The following is a 9,730-nucleotide window of genomic DNA, read 5'->3' as shown; positions in this document are numbered from 1 at the left end:
CTTCTGCAGTGGAGAGAACCAAGCCTACATATGCTGTTGCTGCATGTTAACTGTGTGCCCACTGCTGTTGTGCAGTGGATCTCAGGGATACCCGCTGAGCTGTTGTCATCTTTCTGCCTCTGAACCACATTCAGGATTCTCTTTTCTACTTTTGTAGAAAAGCTTGCTGCTCCCAGCTCTCATGCTCCTGAAAGAGAAATAACCTCCTGCCAAGGTATTTCACTTCAGTAGCAAAAGGATTTGGGAAGTGCACAAGAGAGGCAAATCCTGGCATTCATCTCCACAAGGCTCCAAATCCTCAAGCCTCATGTACAGACAGCTCTGAAAGGTGTCTTTGAGCCAGTCCCACCAGTGTGGTGCATTGGACTCCATCAAAGCCAGCACAGACATCCCTGGGCAGCCTCTGGGATGGGCAGTTTATCATTTGTCCCTCTGTGAGCCTTTACCCAAGGTCCAGATGATGACTCCTGGATCCCCACGCCCAGCCCAATCCCGCGCCTGCTGCTCTGCTGTAGCCTTGCAGTTCCTAAGCTGTCTAACACAGCACATTTATTCTGACACCCTGTGAGTGTGCAGGTTAGTGCTGCTCTGCCAGGCTCAGCACAGGCTTCTAAATATATTAGTGAAGGGGAAAGATCTGGGATGGCTTCCAATTTTAACCAAGGTCACATTGGCGAGTGCTGGTGTGCAGTGCAAGGATACTATCCACAGCATCTTTCATTGAGCTGTGTTCCAGCTGCGTGCAGCATTCCTGTGCTGCAACAGAAGGAAATGGGAAAGCTTGGCAGGAGCAAGAAGCCTGGGAGATGACTAAAATTTTGTTGCGGGTATGTTGTGTACCTCAGGATCTCTGCACCTCTGGTTATTTTTCTACCAAAAAACTCCAAACACGAACCGTGTTGCTTACCTGCCTCAAATGGTAGACTCAGGTGTAATGTTTTTCAAAGAGCTCAGAGCTTTGGGGCCTTGGATTCATCCTAGCAGACAATTTTCCCATTAGGAGATAGCCAAACGCTCCAGGGAAACATACGTTGCTGGAAACGGCACCTACATTCCAGATTTACCCAACTCTCTTGATGATGCATCCTAAGAAGAGCTCTCTTCCTAGCCACAAGAAAGGGCTGGGAAAGGTTAGGGAAGGCCAAGGACTGGAGGTGAGACACATCACAGAAGAAGGTTTGAAATCCCCCCTCTGGCAGCGGTGAGTCTGTGACTCTCCATGGGAAACGGAAGAGATCTGGACTTTTAATTGCAGCCCTGGACTGGAGGAGGAGACCCAGGAGGAGCAGAAAGAGTGAGGGATAAAGAAGGGTGCATAATTCGAGAGAGCAAGGAATGAGGCAGGAGGATCCAGCTGAGGGCACTGCTCAGCAAGGGCCAGTTTAGGAGCCTGGCAGAAAAGCATGAGAAGGTTTCACTCTTGTTGGCTTTTGGTGAGGTTCAGGAGCCCATTAAGGCTGGGGCAGCTTCCCCATTTCCTGCAGTAGGACATGAAGAGCCCTATGCACCCCCAAGAGTGAAGGGCAAAGTCGGGAGTAAAAAGGGACCGATTGCCATAAATTACCTGTCCATCTTTTCTAGGCTCAGTGACCAAGAACTGTGCTGGGATCTCGCTTAACCCTAATAAATGTGGGGTTGAGAAGGATGCTGGGAGCATCCTGGTGATGTGTTTTCCTATGGTTATTCATCCATGGTGAAGCAGAAAATGGGGCAGGGGTCAAATTTATTTTCTTAAAGAAACTCCATCTTCTGCCTAACTCCCCCTCTAAAGCTATTAGATACATTTCGGGATGGTGAAGGGCTAGGAATCCCAAAGGTACCTTTATGCCTTAGATACAAATAAAGCACTAGGTAGAAAAGAAAGACCTTTTCAGTGTCCCAGCGAGGGGAAGGCTGTCAGGGGAGGTTCCTGAAATGTAGATAAGGCAGAGCAGTGTCATGGAGGCCCTTGGCCGCAGGAAGAGCATCGGGCAGGCTGTGGAACATCCAGCTGTGCCACGCTAATCTGGTTCTCTGAGGCCACACTTAGTTACTAATGTGGTTTGTCAGGAGAGAGGGCGATGTTTTATCTACTTGCCTCTATTTTTAGCTGCCTTGGGTCAGCAAAACGACTCAGACAGTAGCACTGGGGGACCTGCATCTCCAGATCCAATTGTCCAGCTCTGAGCCATACCCTATGCAGATAGCAGCCTGAAATCAGTAATTCCTCCCTTCTTCCCAGCTCATCCTGCTCCCACTGGCCAGTGCTTCCACCTCCTCCTGATGGTCCCAGCTCGTGGCTGTGCTACACTGCCCCAGCCTGACAGTGTAGAGATCTCCAGACCTGGTGCCCCAGGTCTGCGCGTGGCACAGTCGTAGCCTTGTTCTGAGGTTTTCCATGGGAGCTGAGTTCCTGAGCCCCGGGATGGAAGGGCACATTCCTGATGGGCTGTCTTGCTCCTGCCCCCCTGCATTGGGATACCCAGGCAGAGGAGCACCCCTGCTCTGTGAAACCCACAGGCTTTCCTCTGTCACATGAAGAATTATTATTGTGCCACAAGTGCTGGGAGAGGTTGCAGAAGCTTTCTGTGGATTTGTCCCCAAGTCAGACTGTACCTGAAATGACTGCATGGCCTTTGGAGCAGCTGGTGTTCAGGAGCAGTGCCAAAACCCTGCTCCAGTACTGCTCTGGGTCTCCAGTTCTGGCTGTAGGGCAGGGGCCGTGGCAGGGATGTTGGTCTGCAGTTATCCTTCTGTTCCATCCCTGAACAGAAGTTGAAAAATCAATGTCACAAGGCGCAGTCAGACCAGGGTTGTGTGGATTCCCTGAACTGAAGCATAGTTTTGGTCTAGAAATCATCTAACTGTGTCTTGCAAAACTTCCAGGATTTCATGAGCTGGACTGGAACAGAAATGCCACAGGCAGCGCTGCCAACCCTGAGCATTCAAATGCCATGAGTCAGCCCCCCCTGCTCCTCCCTGACTCTTGCAAGTCTCTTTTCCTTTCAGGGTTTTTTTTTTTAACGGTGAGGTTAAACTTGGTTCTTATTTTCCAGGTTTCTCTGCTCCTCTTCTCCCCCACCTTTTGGGGAGGCTAGAAACTTAACTGTTTTGGGTGTAAGGAGGTTGTTTCTATAATGAAGAGGAAGTGCAATGCTCTAAGCCCCTGGAGCAGGGCCCTGAGTAACGTTGTTATGTGGCTTTATGATAAATTTGGGAGATTTGGCAGCGCTTCAGTCTGGCTCCTTGTTTAATTGCCTGCAGATCCTGCCTTGTCATTAACACAAGAGGTCAAGGTACTGGCAGGAGTTCTGTGATTTGTGGAGGCATACTTAGCTTATAAAAACACCTCTGTCTTTGCCTCCCGGCGAGCCTTCCTTGTTCATCCAGCTGTTACTGTTGTTCTCCCCCTCTCCCGAGCTCCTTCAGCAGACTCTTCCTTGCCTTTGTGAGGTGCCTTACGCAATGCCTGTGCTCAAGCACACTTTTGGCCAGCTACACACCCACTGCAGCAGCATCTGGGCGTTCAAAATGCTCATTAAACTTGGTATATTTTAATAACTGTGGTCCAGGAAATGTTTTCTTCCTCTAAGGAAATGAAGCAGAGAGGATGGCAAGAGAGCAGAGCCCAAGGAGCATCCAGCAGGATGTTCGAATAAAGAAGGAGCATCTACCAAGATGCAGCACATGTGCAACAAGCAGCACACAAGTCTACTGAATGATAGAAATATTTAGGTTGGAAAAGACCTTTAAAAGCATAGGGTACAACCATTTCCCTGCTGCCAAGACCACCACTAAACCATGTTCCCGAGTGCCACTTCTACATGTGTCTGGTCTTTCTCAGTTCTCCCTGAAGATCAGGGTTTGAGTAGGCTGAGAATTTCCTCAAAACCAGGAGTTGCTCATTATGAATTGCTCTAAGCCCTGTATGACTCCTTTTGTCCACAAATACTCACTACTTTCGGAGAACACAACAGAAAGATGTTGCTCCAAAGGGACAGGACTCGGCTACGCAGCATCCAGCATTATTCTTTTTTTGTTATTCGATTATTGAAGGGCTGACTTGCATGGGCTGTTGTAGGGTATCTTAGTACTGAAAGGGAGGTGATAAAAAAATATGGAGAGAGAGTTTTTACATGGGAGGATAGTGATAGGCAAGTGGGAAAGGTTTTAAATCGAAAAAGGTGGTATTTAGACTAGATATTAGGAGGAAATTCTTGGCTGTGAGGCTGGTGAGGCCCTGGCACAGGATGCCCAGAGCAGCTGTGGCTGCCCCTGGATCCCTGGCAGTGTCCAAGGCCAGGCTGGATGGGGCCTGGAGCAACCTGGGGCAGTGGAAGGTGTCCCTGCCCATGGCAGGGGTGGCACTGGATGATCTTAAGGTCCCTTCTCACCCAAAGCATTCAGTGATTCTGTGATACTCCATGCCCTGCTCTGCACTGAAAGCAGTGCCTGGGTCTCGCAGCAGCCCATCGCTGACATTCCCAGCAGTGCTGCAGTCCCGGCTGCCACAGCTTGCCAGATCCGAAGGGGGTGCACAGCCCGGGATGCCGGGCCACTGGAAGGACAGCTCGCTGGGCTGCAGCAGCAGGAGAGCGCGGCTGAGGCGGCAGGATGCCGGGAGAGCGATGGGTGGAGGGATGGATGGATGGGTGGGTGGATGGATGGATGGATGCTTGCTGTTCACAGTCTCTGGCACCCCTGTGTGGCCGCCTGCGCAACCACAGCCCAGGCAGCCACCTCAGCCTTCCCCGGCAGCAGCTCCCTGGCGAGGAAAGACCGGGAAGCATTTCTGAGGGGAGGTTAAATCCCGGCTGTCGAGGCAGCAGGTCCCTGTGAAGAATGGCAGCCCTGTTATTCTCTGTGAAGGACCAGGAGTTCCTTATGGACCCGGACACCAGGAGACAAGAGAATCATAAAATCATTGAATCCCAGAATGGTTTGGCTGGAAGGACCTTAAAGCCCATCCCATTCCACCCCCTGCAATGATCATGGACACCTTCCACTGTCCCAGGCTGCTCCAAGCCCCATCCAGCCTGGCCTTGGGCACTGCCAGGGGTCCAGGGGCAGCCACAGCTGCTCTGGGCACCCTGGGCCAGGGCCTGCCCACCCTCACAGGGAACTATTTCTCCCCAAAGAAGAAGAGCTAAGGAAGGGACCGGGCTTCAGGTTTTCAGTGTTCCCCTGGCTTCTGTGTTCCTACAGCTGGGGCAGGGAGCAGGAAAATAAGCATTTTGTTACTTTGATTGACTGCCATCAGTGGAGAGACGAACTGTATTTACACAGAGAGCTTACAGCAATAGCTGTAACTGGACTAAAATAGCAGAAAGCTGCTGTGTACAGCTGTGGATGGTGTAGCAGGGATGCTGTTAGCTGGGCTTAATCCTCTTGTCCATCCTCCCAAATTACTTCCTTCGTAAAACAGCTGAAAAACCAAAAATAATGGAAAATACAGCTGCAGTGCAGCCAGGCCAGCACCAGGGAGCACAGCCAGGGCTGAGGGGCCCCCCCCTTACCCAAAATCAGGAGGTTCCTGAGGCCTTCCAGTCCCTTTCCAGTCCTCCCCACCACCAGATCCCAGCAGGGAAGCAGGAGCCTGCTCCCACGGTGCCTGGCTTGGAGGCAGTGTGTTCCAGCCCCATGCCTTGAGCAACGGGGCCCTCCTTCCCCCCTCATTCATCCGGCCTCCACCTTATCCTGCTGTTTAACACAGTCCTTATGTTAAATCTGCTCACCAAGCTACTTCCCAACTTAATTTCCATTCCTAGGGAATTCTTGAAAGGTGGGTTTTCCCCAGCCCTATTGCCTAGCCGTCTTTGTGCCTCTTGGGGGAGTCAGAGAAGCGCTTGGAGGGGTTGCAGAGGTGTCAGGCCTGGGAGCGGGACCCGGATTTCTGGCCTCTTGAAAAGCACTGACCAGAGGCGAGGGCGAATCCTGAAAACACTGGTCATGCTCAGGGAGCTTGTGGCACGTCCAGCTGCGCCGTGTGTGGGCACCAGGGCTCTGTGTGCAGGTGAGGGGCCCTGGAGCAGCTGTGCTCAGGGAGGTGATGAGCAAGAGCAAGAAGACCCTGGGCAGACTCTTCTCCAAATAGTGGAGAGCGTAGATAAGAGCCCCTGGGCACAGAGCAGCACTCAGGGCCTTGGCTCAGATGCATTGGGAGAAAAGATGACTCTGGGGGCTCAGTGTCACTCCAGTGCCACCAAATGCCATGCTCTGTGTGGCACCACAGCTATTGAGAGGGTGCTATGGCCCCTGAGAGGTTACTATGGCCATCATGGGGGCATCTTGGCCATCAAGAGGTCACTGTGGCCATTGAGGGTGCATCTGGGCCAAGCAGAGCAGCCTGTGCACCACCCACCCCATCAGCACCCCTCAGATCACCAGCTTCATCAGTCAAGGGCAGATGCAAGGTCCTCATCCTAAAATCCAAGGTTCTCTTGCTTTGGGTTGCTGGGTGGATGCCCAGGAACCCCGAGAGAGCCCTGACGCAGAGCAGGGCTGGCCAGCTGCTCCAAGAGGCAGGTCAGCTCCACATGGACATAGCCCTGGACTATTTCCTGTGTGTGGAAGAACTTCCTAGTGTCCCACCAGACCTTGGCTTGCTGGCAGAGTCCTGCACACGGAAATTATTTGTAGTTTTCTGAAACAGGCTGCAGCCCCAGTTATATCTCACAGCACTTTCCCCAGTGCAAATGGTGTTCAGGGAAGTGGAACAGGTTTTGAGCTATGCCCACAAAGTCTGAGCAGAGAAAATACAGTGACATATGGGTATGGAGACAGCCCCTGGAGAGCAAAATACTCGTAACTTCCAGGGGAAGAATTAGACAGCATCCATGAGATGTTAAGGAGCAAGTTAAAACAAATTTTAAAGTATCTTCTTGCGAAGATGCAGCTATGGGACTTGCTGCTGCAGTGTGTCTCTGCCTTCTCCTCTCCAACCCTGGCTTCAGGAAGGCCCTGAGCTGTGTTCCCAGAAGAGGGAGTGGCTAGAGGAAAATGAGTTGGGAGCTGCATCCAGTGCACACCCATGGCTGCTGGAAGCTTGGTCACTTCTTCACGTGCTGTTCGTGGCGTTTGCCCAAGCAATCCCCATCCCTAAAGGATTCAGAGGTGATAGCTGTCCCTGTGGTGGGGGGCAGAGCCTGCTGTACCACCCTGAGCTCTGCAGCCAGGCTGACACCTGGTCTGCAATGGGTCTGACCACAGCAAGCCCTGGAGGGATCTCACAGGGATGCTTCAGCCTCAGGGTGACTTGGGCAGGGGAAACCACCCCCGAACTGCTCTCAGCAGCTCAGGACCCTGGCTGGGTGCTGAAATCTCAGTGGTGAACATCTCTGCAGTGGTGGGAACTGCCTCAGCATCTGGAATGCCCAGATACATCCAGCCTGCCATGTGTGGTAGCTGGGACTGGAGCAGGTGCAGTGGGATTTTCTGGTGATCTCCATCATCATCGGTGCATTTTCCCTGCTGGCCATTCCATTTCCCAAGCTTTTCCTCGAAGTAGGGCTACCTGTTAAAGCTCCAAGCAAGAAATCTTTAAATCTTCATCTGACACCCCTGCCAGGATAGTGTGGCACTGAGGTGGCAAAGGGACCCACTTGCTTGTCACAGCTGTGGGTGACTGGGGGAAGGAGCATCCCCAGGGACAGCTGGGAACACACGTGCTGGGAGCACACATCCCCAGCACTCTCAGCATCCTTCCCACTCTCATCCCATTATCAGCAATCTGGATGAGGGGATCGAGGGCACCCTCAGTCAGTTTGTCGGTGACACCACATTGGGTGGGTGTGTTGATCTGCTGGAGGGCAGGAAGGCTCTGCAGAAGGACCTGCACAGGCTGGATGTGTGGGCTGAGGCCAGTGGGATGAGGGCCAAGTGCTGGGTCCTGCTCTTGGGTCACATCAATCCCGTGGAACACTCGCAGCAGCCCATCGCTGACATTCCCAGCAGTGCTGCAGTCCCGGCTGCCACAGCTTGCCAGATCCGAAGGGGGTGCACAGCCCGGGATGCCGGGCCACTGGGATGGGAATGGTGGGATGGAAATACAGGCACAGGGGCTGGAAAGCTGGGAAAGGCCCTGGGGGTGCTGATGCCAGCGGCTGGACATGAGCCCAGGGGTGCCCAGATGGGCAATGGCCCCTGGGCTGTCCCAGCCAGGGTGTGGCCACAGCCCCAGGGCAGGGCCCGCCCCCTGTGCTGGCACTGCTGAGGCACCTCCAGTGCTGGGGACAGCTCTGGGCCCCTCAGGACAAGAGAGACATGGAGGGGCTGGAGTGTGTCCAGGGCAGGGAACGGAGCTGGGAAGGGGCTGGAGCCCCAGGAGCTGCTGAGGGAGCTGGAAAGGGGCTCAGGCTGGAGCAAAGGAGGCTCAGGGGGGACCCTGTGGCTCTGCACAAGTCCCTGACAGGAGGGGGCAGCCGAGGGGGTCGGGCTCTGCTGGCAGGGAACAGGGACAGGAGGAGAGGGAACGGCCTCAGGCTGGGCCAGGGGAAGTCGAGGTTGGATATTGGGGGAAATTCCTCCATGGAAAGGTTTGTCCATCCCTGGCACAGCTGCCCAGGGCAGTGTTGGAGTCCCCATCCCTGGAGGAATTTAAAAGCCATATGGATGTGGTGCTTGGGGACATGGGTCAGTGGTGGCCTTGGCTGTGCTGGCGAGTGACTGGACTCAATGGTCTTGGAGGGCTTTTCCAACCAAAGCAATTCCATGACTCTACGATCTTCCCATGGGATATTCCATAACACTGGGAGGTCCCATCTGTGTCATCCCCATGGTGCTGTAGCAAAGGTTTGGGAGAGGCCTCTGTGGGTTGAGGAGGGAAGGGTTCCCTGTGTCACCTGGCTGGAGCTGGGAGCCGTGGGTGCGCAGGCAGGGGGTGCGGGGTACAGGAAGGGGCTGCGGGTGCAGGCAGGGGTTGGTTTGTGATGGGGACACGTTGGGGTTTGGCGTCACGGGGTGCGGGCAGGGATGGGGGCAGACGGGAGCTCAGGGGTGCAGGTAGGGGTCGGGAGATGCAGGCAGGGGTTTGGGGGTGGTCAGGGGTTCAGGGGTGCAGACAGGGATTTGGGGGTGCAGGCAGGGGTTTGGGGGTGCAGGCAGGTGTTTGGGGGTGCGGGCAGGGGTTTGGAGGCGGTCAGGGGTTCAGGGGTGCAGACAGGGATTTGGGGGTGCAGTCAGGGGTTTGGGGGGCCATCAGGGGTTCAGGGGTGCAGACAGGGATTTGGGGGTGCAGGCAGGGGTTTGGGGGTGGTCAGGGGTTCAGGGGTGCAGACAGGGATTTGGGGGTGCAGGCAGGGGTTTGGGGGTGGTCAGGGGTTCAGGGGTGCAGACAGGGATTTGGGGGTGCAGGCTGGGGTTTGGGGGTGCAGTCAGGGGTTCAGGGGTGCAGACAGGAATTTGGGGGTGCAGGCAGGGATTTGGGGGTGCAGTCAGGGGTTCGGGGGTGCAGGCTGGGGTTTGGAGGTGCAGGCAGGGGTTCCGGGGTGCAGACAGGGATTTGGGAGTGCAGGCTGGGGTTTGGGGGCGGTCAGGGGTTGCGGGATCGGGCAGAGGCGCTGCCCGCAGGCTCCGGCAGAGGCCACCAGAGGGAGCCACAGCGTCACCGTCCGGTGCTACCGGGACGGGCGGGAGCGGGATGGGGGAACCGGGATGGGAACGGTGGGATGGGAATACAGGGACAGGGGTACCGGGATGGGAAAACAGGGATGGGAATGGTGGGATGGGAATACAGGGACAGGGGTACCGGGAT

The sequence above is a fragment of the Corvus kubaryi genome, unplaced genomic scaffold (genome assembly GCF_017639235.1).
Source record: "Corvus kubaryi isolate FWS band 111438036 unplaced genomic scaffold, C.kubaryi_AGA036_p1.0 37308, whole genome shotgun sequence".
Taxonomy (NCBI): domain Eukaryota; kingdom Metazoa; phylum Chordata; class Aves; order Passeriformes; family Corvidae; genus Corvus; species Corvus kubaryi.
This window is presented reverse-complemented; position numbering follows the sequence as displayed.